The 12,662-nt window shown below is 44.0% G+C and overlaps 1 long non-coding RNA gene across 1 annotated transcript in view; it reads right to left on the bottom strand.

Moving 5' to 3' along the window:
* Positions 1 to 10,958, bottom strand: part of LOC138828849 (uncharacterized) — a 32,191-nt gene extending 21,233 nt beyond the window's left edge. The window contains exons 1-2 of the long non-coding RNA XR_011372393.1: positions 10,589 to 10,958; positions 3,905 to 4,024 (exon numbers count right to left, since the gene is read on the bottom strand). This is a non-coding gene — a long non-coding RNA (uncharacterized lncRNA). The remainder of the gene's footprint in view (positions 1 to 3,904; positions 4,025 to 10,588) is intronic.
* Positions 10,959 to 12,662: the final 1,704 nt, after the last annotated feature.

The following is a 12,662-nucleotide window of genomic DNA, read 5'->3' on the forward strand; positions in this document are numbered from 1 at the left end:
CATGTGCCGATGTTGTAGGTTGGCAGACATGTATGTCAGCAACTGCTCACAAGTGTTTTAGACCCATGGATGATGACTTGCTTTATCATTAAAAAAAGTTTTAAACTGGTAGTGCAGAGTAGGACGTGAATTCAGGGGCTGGGCCCTGTCCCTTTGCTATTTTTACTCAAGGCTAGTGCTTTACCACTTGAGCCACAGCTCCATTTACCTGCTCAGGCTGGCTTTGAACCGCAATCCCCACCTCTTAGCTTCCTGAGTAGCTAGTATTACAAGTGTCAGCCAACAGTGCCCAGCTGACACATAATGTCTTTTGTTTAGTGACCTAGGAAGATGGCTCAGTGATAGAGTATTTGCTTCTCATGCATGAAGCCCTGGGTTTGATTCCTCAACACCACATGAACAGAAAAAGATAGAAATGGTGCTGTGGCACAAGTGGTGGAGCATTGCCTTGAGCTTAAAGAGCTGAAGGACAGTGCCAGAGTTCAATCCCCATCACTAACAAAAAATATTTTGTTTACATATGGTGGAGTTCCTTTCAATGTATATACTATTTTAGATAAATATGAAGAAGCACTTAAGCACCTTACATTGTATAAAGATAAGCGTTATGTATTTCTGGGAAGAAAGTCATTAACTTACATTATGTAATGGTGTGTGTGAGGCACCAAACGGTCTCTACATCTTTGTCATTCTCCTGAAATTTGCCTTGGGTGCAGTGCAATGTTCAATGCTCAGACCATCTCAATAGACACATTTGGCATTTGTCAAAAATGACAAATCCCAGAGTGGTACTGGTGGCTCACAGTTATAATCCAATCATGAGGTTTGCAATGCGAGGATTGCGTTTAAAAGCCAGCCTGGGCAGGCAAATCTGAGTCTCTTACGATTAATTAACAATGAAAAACTTGAAAAACAAAAAATGGAAGAAGCCAAATCACCAGTGGCTCACGCCTGTAATCCTAACTACTCAAGTGGGAGATCTAAGGACCACAGTTCAAAGCCAGACCAGGCAGGAAAGTCCATGAGACTCTTTTGTTATTGTTGTTGTTGGGTCTGGTCCTGGGGCCTGAACTCTGGTTCTGAGCACTGTTCCTTATCTCTTCAGCTCAAGGCTATCTCTCTACCACTTGAGCCACATTGCCACTTCTGCCTTTTTTCTTTTTGCTTATGTGGTACTGAGGAATAGAATCCAGGGCCTCTTGCATGCAAGGCAAGCCCTCTACCACTGAGCCACTTTCCAAGCCCTCCATGAGACTCTTATCTCCAATAAATCACTAGAAAACCAGAAATGGCACTGTGGCTCAAGCAGTAAAGTGCTGTCTTTGAACTGAAGACCTCAGGGACAGCGCCGAAGCTCAGAGTTCAAGTCCCATGACCGACCAAAAACAAACAAACAAATAAAGGATCCCTTGTAGGAAAGTCTGTAAGACTCTTATCTCCAATGAATCACCAAAATGCCAGAAGTAGAGATGTGGATCAGGTGGTAGAGCACTGGTCATGAGTGATAAAAACTAAGAGACAGAACCCAGGCCCTGAGTTTAAGACTGAAGATCTGAAAACACACACACACACACACACACACACACACACACACACACACACACACACACAGGAAGAAAAATTGCTATTTTAGTCCAAATGCACGTACAGATGTGCAGGTACATAAGTTTCAAAGAGGCAGAATCAAATATAATCACAGTTTGGAATACCAAAAAATACCATGTCCCATCAGTTCCTGGCAGAGAAGGAAGGCATGTGGCATTCCACCCTCAGGTAACTGCTCTTGGGGACATTCTGGGAAATCCCTCCACAGGAACACGTCTGGACTACTGGAGAGTCAAAGGTGGCAAATTCCTCAAGAACCAGAAATTCACATTTCACTCCCTCCAAGGGGCCTACAGCTCCAAGAGGGTCTTTGCACTCACTCCCCAATCAACAATACCTAAAATACAGATAGGATGGGGAAGAGTGAATAGGGAGAATTAGTGGGGAGGCCTAGCGTCCCTGTGCAAGTGGTTAAATGGGAAAAGGACTGACCTGAGTAGAGACACAGGATATGCAGGTGGAAGTTAGGGAGGGGAGCAAAGATGATGAGGGCATCAGTCCTACAGGATACAGACATGTGCAGACAGGGTACACTCCAGAAAGAGAATGCTGGAGGAGGTCAGGGGACAGGAGAGGGCAATAGAAAGAACTGATTGTAAAGTATGGTAAGTAGAAATAAGACTTCCATACTGGGGCACCAAGGGCCCTGGGTTCTATTTCTGACTCTACTGAGTGGACAAATCCCTATCCTCGCAGCCTCAATTTACCCCACCTGGGAGAAAAGTAGGAAGAAGCACAGACTGTTCTGGTGCTGCCACTGAGGTCACAGAGGAGGAGAAAGGAGAAGCTGCAGGTTTGAAGTAAACCCAGACAGGGGTGGGAGACTGGGGAGCAGCATTCTCTCAGCACCATACTGAGGCACTCAGTTATCTGCCTCCAAACCCCTCGGGGTGCCATCAGGCTGCCGATTATGGTGCAGAGCCCCAGCCCCACGTTGAGCAGGAAGCATAGGGCTGCCAGTAATAGAGTCACTGCCTGCAGAAGTGACACCTTCTGCTTCTGCACAGCCAGTCAGCCCCACCTGCCCTGTAACCTTGCTCCAAGCCTAGGCATGTCCACATGGTGGCAACAGTAACAACTCAGCAAAAGAGTGTGGCCCAGGCACCAGGCCACTCCACAGCCCACCTTCACTTCTTCTGTTTACAGGCTAGCAACCCAGATGCTACCACTTAGTCACCACCTCAGGGGGGAGTCGCAGCCACCAACCCACAAGTTGGGGACTATGGAGTCCTCACAGTCAAGATCCCCACTTCCACACTTGTTAGACAACGAATATATCTGTTACCTTGGCCTTCTGGAGAGTTCCAGTCTATCTAGGTGTGATGTGTGGGTCTGATATCAGATATATCCCTCCTCAACTGAAATGGTGCATCTTGCTCCTCCATGGCTCCCCCCCTTGCCAAGTGAGGTGAGAAAGAGCCAGAATTGGATTGTTGGGCTATAAGCCGTACGTGCTTGGTGCTAGTGAGCAGGGTGCGTTTTGGTGGTTCAAGTGTACCCCAGGGATCTATCCCTCTTCACAGCCTCCTCTGCGTCTGTGAGCTATCCTTGAGGAGTCGAGCTTCTCAGGCTTTGCAGATACTGCTGGAGCCCTGCCATTGCCCTGCCTCCAAGGTCTCAGACTCCCCACTGCTGTTGGCCAAGGCCTGAGGACACCAAGACCCCAGGATTTCAGTGTCCGCAGCCATGAAATGGGGTCCATGCTGTGATCAGTGTGTACTGTTCCACTAATGGGCCACAGATGTTGGGTGTGCATGCACATATATAAACCAGAGAGCATTGCCTGCTGCCTGTGACATCTGTCTGCCATTTCTACCAAAGTGTTAGGGAGGCAACATGAGACTGTCCTCTGGCCTCTTCCTCATGAAGGTACAGTCCCATGCATGTCCTCTGGACACTAAGTGCACGCCGATCCCTTCCAGAAACCTCCAGTTTAGTGTTTGTCTCTATCCAACCCCATTAGGCAACCATCAGCCAGCACCAATGTGGGCTAGACCCTGTGCCAGGCTCCAGGAGGATGTGCAGGAAGCCCCAAGCCCTAAGAGTTCAAATGACTGAGGGCTGAAACACTAAACAAACATGGAGTGACCCAAGACAGGCTAATGTGGTGAGGGCTCTGAAGAAAGACTTTCTGCACCACAGAGAATCTGGTCCTCCTGATCCACTGCTCATCCCGAAACTGCTTATTCCCTGATGCCTTCCTGTCTGCCATGTTCCACATGTGCCCTCTTGATTCTCTTCTTTCCAGCCTGCCACTAATCCTGGTGATTTACAAGCCACAAACATAGATAACTCTCACCTCCCGTTTCTTTTGGTTCCAGGCTGAACAGTAAGGTCAGTATTTCTGACATCATAGCTTGAGTCAATATCTGTAACAAAACTTTGAAGGCTTGGGTCACCTTGGCTTGAATCCACATTCCTGGGGATGACACACAAGAATTAATCAAAATAGGCAGTTTTGGCTCAAACTTGTAATCCTAGCTACTCAGTGTGATATCTGATTTGCTATTCACTGGAAGAAAGTTTATTCTAGCCTCAATCCTTCCTGCGGTAGCTAATTTTCTCTCCTGAGCCCCTTTCCCTTGGTAAAGAAGGATATACGTGGGAACAAAAATGTAAATTCAGAAACATCTTTGCTAAAAGTAAACTTCTCTCTCTCCCTCAAGCTTCCCAGACTGGCAGCTTTGCAGTTTATCACAAATTTTGCTGAATGCCACTAACAATTATGATGCTTATCACCAGCTGTACTGAGTTCTTTATTACTCAGGAAGTTGTAATAAACATCAGAGGCATTGACTCGTGTGTCCCCATCTGAGCTTCTGTGTGGTGTGAGGGTGCATGCTGACATGCATTCTCTCTGGGAAAAGGATTCCCCTTCTTCAACATCAGGGCAAAGGTCCAATGTCCCAAGGCATGTTTGACTCAAGGCTATGATTTGCTTCTTTAACCTTGCTTGCTTGCTTTGGTAAACATCACCTATGTGAAAGCACTTCCTATAAAAATCCCCCCTGAACAACAAACAGGGCTGTTCTCTAGCTCTGTGAGCTGAGGACAGATGGAATATGGCTAAATAAAGAACTTCCAGCCAAATTGCCTGAGTGCTGTCATATCTTTCTGGGAAATTGGAATACTACAATTTAAATTGGAATACAACACAAGTGGCTAAAATCTGAAGACTAATCTCCATTTGAAGCCAGCCTTACAAGAAGGCCCATGACATGACACTTTTATCTCCAATAAACTACTCAGAAAAACAAGAAGTTCTGTGACTCAAATGATAGAGCACTAGCCCAAAGCATAAAGAGGCTCAGGAACAGCACCCAGGCCCTGAGTCCAGGTGCCAGTACTGGGAAAAACAAATACAACAACAACAACAACAACAAAAAACGGGTAATCAACTCTCCTGTCTTCCTTGTCCTTACTTCTCAGCCTAGTACTGTCTTTGTGTGTTCTGTCTCAGTGCTGTTGACCAAGAAGTCCTTTGCACACAGAAAGCCTGCTCTTTCTTACCTGCACTGGCCACATCATTCATTCTCTATTCTCCATTCGATGTTAAACTTTTTTTTTGGGGGGGAAGGTCCGGTCGTGGGGCCTGAACTCTGGGCCTGGGAGCTGTCCCTCAGCTCTTCAGTTCAAGGCTAGCACTCTACCACTTGAGCCATAGCGCCACTTCCGGCTTTTTTCTTTTCTTTTTTTTTTTTTTTAATATTTTATTTTATTTGAGAACATACTTACAGAGGGGTTACAATTACATGGGCAGGATAATGCATACATTTCTTACCAAGCATTGCAGCCTCCTCCTTTGTTTACCCTTCAACGGCTTTTTTCTTTTTGCTTATGTGGTGCTGAGCAATCGAACCCAGGGCCTCAGGCATGCAAGGCAAGCTCTCTACCACTGAGCCACTTTCCCAGCCCCTCTATGTTAAACTTACTTGTTCAAGGCTGATGTTCTATGTTGGGTCTTCGTCCGTCCCACGAAAGATGGATGGGGTCTGAGGAAAGGTAAGTGTGGCGCTCGCCCGTTCCCCAGCCCAGGAGACAATCAGACGCAGCGGGGAGCCAAATCCAGCAGGTAGAAAACTCATTTATTAACAGAGAGCAGCCCTTATTAAATACAAAAAGGGCGGGTGGCATGGCAAGGGAGGAAGAGGAACCAATCACTGTCAAGGTCACACCCTATCATGCACCTGAGCCTTCATGGGCTGGTTAGGCACTGATCGGAAGATCAATTGGGCTCTGCCCACTCTACTCTCTCCCAGCGCCATCTTGGCTGCCCATGTGCTCTATAGTAAATTGGGCTCTGCCCACTCAACCCCCTCCCAACGCCATCTTTGCTGCCCATGTGCTCCACAGTTCTATTGTTGAGTCTCACCTCTACTGTATCTCACTTTTTGGAGATAAGAGTTTCAGCAACATTTCTTTCTAGTCTGGCTTCAAGCCTCCATCCTCAGTTCTCAGCCCTATAAGTAGCTAGTTTTATAAGTGTGGGCCACTGGTAGCCAGCAAATTTGACTATGTTTTGGTACCTTATATATGTAGAATCATAAATATAGTTTTTATTTTTAATATGGTTTATTTCACAGTATTTTAAAGATTCATTCTTGTTGTAGCATGGTCAGAATGTCATTCCTTTTTAAGATTGAATAATATTCCCTTGGCTGGTTATACCACATTTTGTTTACCCATCAAGAGACATTTGGTTTTCTACCTTTCTACTACTGTGTATAATGTCATGAATAACATTAGTATCTTTTACATTGTGCACACTGTTGTAAAAACACGCCAGAGACATCCTTTTATAATAAACTGAGGTGAATCCCCCTGTGGCTTTCCTTCATATTAACTATCAAAGAGAAAACTTAAAGCCAGTGAGGCTCATATGGAGTGACCAACTTAAATATTTTTCATCCTATTTACAAGGATATTGCTGTATTCCTATATAAATAAATATCCAGCCAGGTACTGGTGGCTCATGCCTGTAATCCTAGCTACTCAGGAGGCTGAGATCTGAGGATTGCCAGGTTGGGCAGGAAAGACTGTGAAACTCTTATCTCAAATTATCCACCAGAAAATCCAAAGTGGTTCTGTGGCTCTAGTGGTAGAGTGCTAGACTTGAGCTGAAGAGCTGAAAGAAAGTGCCCCGGCCCAGTGTTCAAGCCCCATGTTCAAAAATAAATCAATAAACAATATCCAACAAGTTGACAAATCAGGCAAGGCCTTTGCAAATTTGTTCTTCTCTTCTCTGGAAACTTCTTCTACACCTTTGTGTGGACCTGAATGCTTAATAGTTCCTGTCTTTGATCCTAGCTTATCAGGAGGCTGAGATCTAAGGATCCATGTTCAAACCCAGTCTGGAAAGCCAATTCTGACAGACTCCTATCTCCAATACACTAGCAAAAACTTCAAAGTAGAAGTTTAGCTAAAGTGGTAGAGCATCTGCCTTGCAGGATAAAGCTAAGCAAGTGTATGGGACCCTGAGTTCAAGCCCCAGTACTTGTACACACACACAAAAGGAAAATAAACTTTGTTTAATTCGTTCATCTTTTCAGCAGCTAGATCAGAAGTTCTGCCACAGAAAGGCCTTCCCTGGCCATATGACCTAAAATATTAACTTCCTCTCAGTTCCTTGATTTTTCCTCAGAGCAGGTCTCAGTTTGGGCCTCCCTCTGAAGGGTGTGAGCTCCAAACTCACTCTATTTTATAGCATCCTTTTTTCTAGCAGCACCTAGTCCCCATTATTGAAAACCAGAAAATTGGACCTCCTTCTGAGCAGAGCAGTTTGCAAAAAGGGTCGCCCTCTTCTCTGGGTCAAGTAGCCCAAATAGAGCTGACAGCTGAGGATTTTAGCTCATACAACTCTCAACCACGGGAAGGTAAACTGAGGACCTTCCCAGGATAAGAAGTAATTCCTGCTTGAGCAAAATGTATCAATCAATGTCACAACAGGAAGGAAACTATTCAGAATATATCTTCCCTTCCCCTCTCCTCTTCTAGCTCTCAAGAGGATTTTGAAAAAAATTGGATTTAAGTGTGGTTATTTTTCATATCTTCCCAGAGTCACTTGTTCAAAGCTGCACACCAGCCCAGGTTGCCCACAATAGGAACTCCACCTTAGGAGCCCAGCTTTAATCTTGGACCTCTTTCATCACTCTTACAATATAGGATGCACCCAACAAGGGAAGGGGCTTCAGGGGCTTTATCCTCCTCCCACAGACAAGTTAGTTCCAGAGGGGAAAACTGACCTGGCCATCGACTGAAAGTGAACCAGAATAGGATGAGCTCAGCGTGAGCCCTCCTAATGGGAAAGTCACAACCATTAAGTTAGATAATATATAATAAAGGGTTGCCTGTCTGTGGTGGCTGACACATGTAATCCTAGCTATTCAGAAAGCTGAAGTATGAGGACTGGGGCTTGAACTCAGAGCCTGAGCCCAAGGCTAGTGCTCTACCACTTGAACCGCAGTACCACTTCCAGCTTTTTCAGAGTTGGTTATTGAGATAAGATTCTCATGGACTTTCCTGGTCAGGCTACCTTTGAACCACAATCCTGAATCCTCAGCCTCCTGAGTAGCTTAGATTACAGGTGTGAACCACCAGTGCCCACCTGGCCCCCATTTTTCAGATGTACCTCACCTCATTCTCTTTCTCACTCAGAACCAGCCACACACCACTTCCTCCTGATATGGGGTTTATTCCAGCCCTGAGACTTTCACCCTAGCTATTGCCTCTGTCACATGCCCCCAAAGCTGGCTCCCTCTCAATCTACAGGTCTTGGCTTCAGTGCTACCTCTTCACAGAAACCTTTTCTCTATGTATGTGGATTCTGGGGTTTGAACGGGTTTGAAATCAGGACCTGGTCACTGTTGCTTATCTTTTTAAAATCTTAAATATAGTATTCTACCATTTGAGCCACAGTTCCCAATTATGCTTTATTGCTAGTTCATGGGAGATAAGAATTTCAGAGACATTTTTTTGTTGAGACTGACTTTGAAACATGATCGTCAGATCTTAGCTTCCTGAGTAGTTAAGATTACAGGTGTTAGCCACCAGCACTTGACTCACAAGGACTCTTTCTGGCACTCTCACCTGCACTATTTATCTTTCTATAGTTGTTTCATATATTGGTTTATTGACTTTTTACTTGGTTTCCACAAATAAATGATCAGTTGTGTCTTGGGTAGGTTCCCTGTCTGCTCCTAGCCTACATTTTGGATCATTCACACCTGACATGCATCTGATGAATGGTGAATCTCTCCACCCACTGTCCCCTTTTACTTTCCTTTTTTTATTATTTGTTGTATGGTCTTTGGCCTTGATATCAGGGTCTGGGCATTGTTCCTGAGTGTAATCCTAGGTTGTTAATGTTAGCTTCTTGGGAGGCTGAGATCTGAAGACCGTATGTCAAAGCCAGTCCAGATAGAAAAGTCCCTGAAACTCATCCCCATTTAACCACCAGAAAACTGGAAGTGGCATTGTTGTTCAAGTGGTAGAACACTATCTCCTACTTGTAATTGCTTGCAAACATTAGTTCCTCTGGCTTCAGTAGCCAGCCTTTGGATTGAGACATGATCTCTCTATGCAGCCTTGGCTGTATAGGGATTATCCCTCCTATAATTCGTTTTTGAGTATAATTCTTGCAATCTTTCACATCCCAATAACAGGTCCCTGTGCTCTCAACTGCTATTATCTTTGATGTCTTATAATACTCTCCACCCCTTTCTCGAGAATTGCTCTGCTCCTGGGCCTGAATACTGCAGCATATTCTGAGAAGAGTGGTAGCTATTCGCTAGCCACTCCAATCCTGCCCAAACTCCGCCTAAAATTATACTTTGGTCTAATTATGAGGCTACCCAGAAGGAAGGGAATATTCTGCTAACCGCCCTCCTCCAGCCCTGCTTCTTAGTAGACAGTTTATGATCTCAAATTGTGGCTCCCCAGAGAGGAATCTTTCACTGCTGCTTAAAAAGAAAGACCAGGCAAGGGAAACAACACAGAATCCTGGCCTGGAACTGTGCTAGGACTGGGGTTCTTCTGCAAGAAACAGAAGGGAATGGCAGGCAGAGTGGTACCTAAGCCTCTCTTCAAAGGTGACTGCTTGACATTATAAAGCAATTGAAACTCAGATGACAAGATGTAATGGTTAAGCCAGGTAAGTACACTGGCTCTCCTTCTATAGGGAGAGGTAAGTTGGAAAGATCTGCAAGAGTTGGGCACGGTGGCACTGTTGAAGGTACTCTTTTTACTTGGACAGCCTAAGTTTTCTTTAATTAAAAGGTACATGCCCATGGCATAATTGAATGATCTGTCCTGTATAGATCCCTGGATCTCATATAGGTAGTACCTCATGTCACACATTAAGAATGATGGGTTCCAGCTTGTTGAGTCTTGGCTCATCAGAACACAGGGAATATTGTGCAACTTGTTTAAGCTATGGGTGCTCCATTATTTGTTCAATATTTGTCTCTCCCTCAGGTCCTCAATTACCAGTTGGCAGATTACATTTTGTCCTCAAACAGACAGTTTATATGGACCAACATATTTGGCCCTCAGAACTAGTGACTCTACCTGGATAACATCCTCCCCTCAAAGGGAAATCTTCCTGTTACAACAAAATATAAAAAGACACCTAAGCTCCAGATTTCCACCTTGTAGGCATATTTTCTTTTTCCAATTGTGGGGCTTGAACAGTGTCCTTGAGCAATTCAACTCAAGGCTAGAACTCTACCAATTGAGCCACTGTGCCACTCCCAGTTTTCTAGTGGATAATTGGAGATGAATATCACAGACTTTTCTGACCGGGCTGGCAATGAACCATGATCCTCAGATCTCAGCCTCCTGAGTAGGTAGGATTACAGGTGTGAAGCCAGTTCCAGCCATCATTTCTTTCTTGCAGGAACATTTCAGGGGTATGGAATAGCACAACACCACATAAATTTGTCAGCAGCTGCCCCGGGGAGAACCAGATTAGACCAAAATAACTAACCTTGATATTGCCTTTGCTGTCCAAAAGGATATTGTTGGGCTTAAGGTCTCAATGTGCGATTGTGTTCTGCTGTAATTAGTACAATTTGTTTGAAGAATCTCCTGGCTTCAACTTTATATAAGTGGTGGGATTTTCAGATAGACTTCAGAAGGTAGCCCCTAGTGGCCAATTCCATGAAGAGATATACATACTCTTTTTTCTCCATCACCAGGTACAACTTGATGATGTGTCTGGGCCATCCAGCCTTAAAAATGTCCATCTTATTCTCTATTCAATGCCTGGAGGACTCTCCCATATGACGTATTTTAAATTGCCATCTCGGTGTCTGTGAAGTGGTGATGGGACAGTTTCACTCAGGTAACTTGGTCAAGGAGTTCTCTTGTCTGGTATTGTTTGATGATCTCCTCCTTCAAGCAGCTCGGGGATGATTCTTTGTATTCTGCGATCCTCCTGCTATGAAGGCAGGTAGCAAGTCTCCGAAAAATTAACTCAATAAAATAATGGGAAACCCGGCAAAAAGTAAAAAAGAAATACCAAAATCCAACCAACAAAAACTGCAACCAAACAGATCATCAATCTAGCTTTGAGTTAATCCAGCAGCTTACCAAGCGAGAGCTCCCAGCACTGTTAACTGACAAATGTTGGGGCACAGTGGCTTCCTATATACCCTACATGACCTATCACAATGGAGCAATCACAACTGTGCATAGTGATATCATGGGGGAAATGGACAAATCAGATTCAGACCAAGTGAGGTCAGAGAAAAAGTGGACCAATTACAGCCTGCCACCATTGACACTGTAGCTCTTAGGCCTCCAAGAATGTTGCTAGAGATTCCAGGAGGACTTGAGGTTGCTATGGTTATTTTTGTGGAATTTTTGAAACCACTAATACAGTGGTCAATGTCCTCTGACCTATGAGAGCACTCCTGCATTTTACAAATTGCTTCTGTGGAGACACTAGCCAATAGCCTCCATTCTTGATGGCCACCTTATCCTATGACTTGTTCCAGGAATGACACAGCACAAAGTCCTCCATCCTTCTTAAGGACACCTGTCTCCCACAATTTACTCCTGAAGGGACAAGGTCCAGGCTGGTTCTGAGCCACAATCCTCACAATTCAGCTTCCAGAGTAGTTAGGATTATAGGCCTGAGCCTTCAGTATTTAGCATCTCTCACTTTTAGAAGAAATATATTTTTTGTTTTGTTTTGTTTTAGAAAGGGTAGTTGTAAGGTTGGGGATTTTGCTCAATGGAAGAGTGCCTGCCTGGTGAGTACAAGGCCCTGAATTCGGCCCCTACCTCTGGGGTGGGGGGAATGTTATAAAAGAAAGGTTGGTGTTAGATATGTCCTTTTCTTTTAGCACTTTGAATTTGTTGCCCTTGCTGCCTAATACTCTTTTTTCTAATGAAAAATTGGTCATAATATCATTGAAGATCACTTGTGTGTGAGGAGTTGTGTCTCTGTGCTTTGGGAGGATTGCTGTCTTTGAGTATTTAATTAGAATGTGTTTTAGTGTGGATCTATGGGATTATGCTAATTGACTTTTGTTGAGCTGCTAGATTCCTGCATATAAGGGTTCATGCTTTTAATGAAAATTGGGAAGATTTTGGTAATTATTCCTCCAAATACTATGCAGTTTTTCTCTCCTGTACATTATATATATAGATATATACACATAAATATACATTATACATTATACATACATACATTATATACATATTCACATTGTATATGTGAATACGCTAATATAAATATATATTCCTACATATTTGTATTATATATATATTTACATACATATATTTATTTTTCACATAGCTTCTACTTTTGTGATTGTTTATGGAAGTCTAGATTCGTACAAGTTGCTTTGTCAGAGATAGAGTTAGAAGTTTCCTCTTTATATCTTGGTGAAAATAAACATTTCTTGGCAAGGATATTGAAGCAGGTACAATCTAGCCTGATTTACTGTCTCTGTCAGGTTTCTGAGCACAGGACCATTGCTTGTCAGGTTCTTCTATTGTGCACTGTGATCTTTTGCAGTGTCATGCTCTGCTTCAATGGACACCAGGCCTGC

Source organism: Dipodomys merriami, unplaced genomic scaffold (genome assembly GCF_024711535.1).
Source record: "Dipodomys merriami isolate MVZ:Mamm:240054 unplaced genomic scaffold, mDipMer1.0.p SCAF_166, whole genome shotgun sequence".
NCBI classification, from domain to species: Eukaryota; Metazoa; Chordata; class Mammalia; order Rodentia; family Heteromyidae; genus Dipodomys; species Dipodomys merriami.